The following is a 3405-nucleotide window of genomic DNA, read 5'->3' on the forward strand; positions in this document are numbered from 1 at the left end:
CAAAAATGTACTTTGTCTTTATCTCGTGCCCAGGACAGTTTGATGGTTGCAGAAGAAAAGCGTCCTGTGCTCCGAGGCCATAGGCACGTTGGTAATAAAACACGCCACGTGTGTGATACGGGGTCCAGAAGCCCCCACCCTTCAAAGCAGTGCCCTTCGAAGGTTGTACATCCATCGCTGAGACGTGGCTGGAAGGGCCGTGGCATCCTTTTTCTGGAAATGTCTCCAGGCCCTGGGCGAAGTCTCCTGTGACAGCTGACTCCATCACCACTGTAACTTCTCTTTTTCTGGTCCTACTTTTGTCCTGCAGCGTTCTCTGCTTGGCTTACTGGAGTGGGCTCACAATACCCCTGTGTAATCTCGGAAATCACATAGAGGCTCCCGAGTGGAAGAGCAGCCATGCCTGGGGACTGTCTAGAAAACGCGCGGTGGCCCCGAGGGCAAATTTGAGAGACTCCTAGTTTCACGGTACCATCCCCTGATACAGAAAATCATGGCACAAGCCCCTCACCCCTACGGAGGAGAGACGCAGATGGCTGTGGGTGAGTGAGACCAGAGGCCTTTGGGCCTTTGAAGACCTTGGGTTCCCAACGCATGTGGGCAGCTGTGCCCTGAGGGAGGTGACAGGTGCAGAACAGGCTTACTCAGGAGGCGCTGGGAGTGTGGGCCTGCCTGCCCTCCCCGCCCAGCACCCGGGAAAGTCTCTGCCCCGCCAGTCACCAGTGGCGTCTGCGTGACGGGGTCCGATGAAGATGATCATGTCTTTTTCAACCACTTATGTTCCATCATAAATTAATGTATATTTTATTATGAAAATAATACATAAAAGGAGTAAATAAAAATTACACCCAATGCCCACTATTCCTACTGAAATCTTTTGGGTATCTGTTTTCAGTCTCTTAAAATACATACAGAATATATATACAGGTTTCCACTTAACATTACATCACGGGCATTTTCTCATATGCTTAAATCTTCATAGCAACAATAATAGCAATAACGGCTGCGCAATAGTCTATCATGCGGGTGATAACAACTGTAATCCCTAGATGTACAGACAGGCTAGCTCCCGAAATGCTGAAGCAACTCTAAGGAAAATGGAAACCCTTTTCAGTAAGTCTCTGTGGCTTTCTCTGACTGTGGAGCATATGTAGGAATAGGAAAACCATAAGAGGCGTGGCCACCCCAAGGCTCTTGGTTGTCGTGACCATTTCACAGGAAGTTGCTGTCACTGGGAGGACCCACCAGTGAGGCGCCCGTCTTACAGGAACTGCAAGGGGAAGATGAACATTCGCTGTTGGCTTGATTTATATTTTTAATTCATAAACTTGAATGTTTGGATACGCTTGTTGAATATTTGTGTTTTCCTTATTTACGTGTCTTCTTTGCCCATAGGAGCGCCCTGCTTGTCATTCTGCATCCGCCTTTCACATGAAAATAAGATGAATGCTTGGCGATCTTCTTCACAAGCACCGTCCCAATGTTACCGATATCCAGAACGCTTCACGTTCCTGTGGCCAACGCCAATAACCTTTTATTTACTAACCTATTTCTAAACATTTCTATCTACAAAGTCCTCCCCTTGAGGTCTGAAATTTACCTGTGCCCTCTATTTTTATGTTATTTTTTGCAAATAACTGTTAAATGCATGTGGAATTTATTTTGGTATATTGAGAGAGCTGGGGATTATCTCTAATTTTTTCCACATGGTTGGTCCTAACATCATTTATTGACTAATCCCCCTCTCCTCACGGGCCTTCACCACATACTAACGTTTCATCTCTATTAACTCTATTAGGCCGTGCGTTTCAGGCATTGTTATAGCACTCCCCCTTGTTGATGGTGTCGTTTGACTATTGAAATTTTATATCTTCTTTTCCTCGACAATATAATACTTTTAATATACCTTTTTCTCAAATTACTCTGGGCTGGATCCAGGTACCAAAATTTCCTCAGAAGGAGCATCACAGGCTGCTGCGCGTCCCATTGGACTATAGCTTGTGTCGATCCACGCGCCAGCCTTGCTGAAACATGGCCGGAGTTCAGTTTACAGCTCTTTGGATGTTTCCCTGCTCATCCCGGCCTTTTGCTTTGGAATGGAGGAGCAGAATGACAAGATCTTGGGCCTTGCTGGACCCCACTGTCAGGAAACTGATTTGTGGTCACCCCTCCTTATAAAGGCGTCATGTGCTATCGGCTAGACAGCAATGACTTGCAGTGCGCTACGTCTTCATTGCACCCCGGCACAGAGACACCCGCCAAGAGACAAGAAGCTGCTCATCAAAGAACACACAGCAAGGGCTATGGGCTCCATCTGAACTTTATCACTAAACTATCTCGGATGCGCTGCTGTTACACCATCTGCACGATGAGGCTTCTAGACTGGACACCCTTCCGGCTCTAACACAGTGCAACTGGGTGTAGACAGCCTGTCCAAATTGTCAAAGCAAGCTTCGCGCTACCTGAGTTTCTCCCTGAAACCGGCGTCGGGCAGAACTTTTCAACAGCTCTAAGATCAGACATCTTGGTGTTTCCCGAGACGTCTTGCTTTGTGAACAGCCCTTTCAAGATCCCAGGGATAAAAGCACCCCAAAGTGTGAAGCAGATACACAGCAAGGGTTGTACAGAAGACGGGAGTTGTGTTTTTCCCCCCATTCTCTCTGCAGTTTAAGTTCTGACTGATTTAAACATTTGTTACACTTTTCCTGGAAACTTAAACGTTTAATTTGGAATACAGTCACGGAGCAAAGATTCTGCTGGGTGTATAACGCAAAAATATGGTTGCTAATGAGTGGCGCTGAGAGAACAGGAAATAAGGAAGAGAAATACAAATTTTGGAAGAAAATAAGCAATTTCACAATGTTTCCAGTTGCTCCAAATCCAACTTCATTGCTTCAAGGGGCAGCCAGAACATTTTTCTTGTGCAAGTACAATCAGCGTTCCCGGGGACCGTCTGTTTTTGGCCCGCAAGAAATGGGCAGAAATGACAAATTTCCTAGAGCAGCTTCTGGGAACTCTGTGTTGATAACACCCCTGATCTTAAGCTCTTCAGTCTTTCCTACAGAAAAAAACACAGCAAATCGTGCAATAATGCAGAACAAAATAATAAATTACTGCTTCTTTAATTTTTAAAATAAGATCTTTTAAGTCTTTGCGGTTGCATTGTTTTTGTGTGTGAATGCCTTGGTGTTTTGGATATGTTTTGAGATAATTTAAGGAGTTAGTACGAAACCCTTCCTCCCCATTAGAAATTCTGATTACAAAAAAAAAAAGAAATTCTGATTTCACACCATTAATTGGCATTTTCAAAACGCCAAGCGCCCAGTCTGAAGTCTACAAATAAAACACAAGCCCAGATGCCGCGTTTACACTCGCCTGCATTTAACACTTCATAAGCAGTTCATT

At 45.1% G+C, this 3405-nt stretch overlaps 1 long non-coding RNA gene across 1 annotated transcript; it reads left to right on the top strand.

Moving 5' to 3' along the window:
* The first annotated feature begins 314 nt into the window (after window positions 1–314).
* LOC150010770 (uncharacterized) lies at window positions 315–3137 on the top strand. Its single transcript, XR_016511422.1, has 2 exons — window positions 315–542; window positions 1396–3137. It is a non-coding gene; the product is annotated as an uncharacterized LOC150010770 (long non-coding RNA).
* The last annotated feature ends 268 nt before the right edge of the window (window positions 3138–3405 follow it).

Source organism: Furipterus horrens, unplaced genomic scaffold, assembly GCF_987537825.1.
Source record: "Furipterus horrens unplaced genomic scaffold, mFurHor1.1.pri manual_scaffold_5, whole genome shotgun sequence".
Lineage (NCBI taxonomy): Eukaryota > Metazoa > Chordata > Mammalia > Chiroptera > Furipteridae > Furipterus > Furipterus horrens.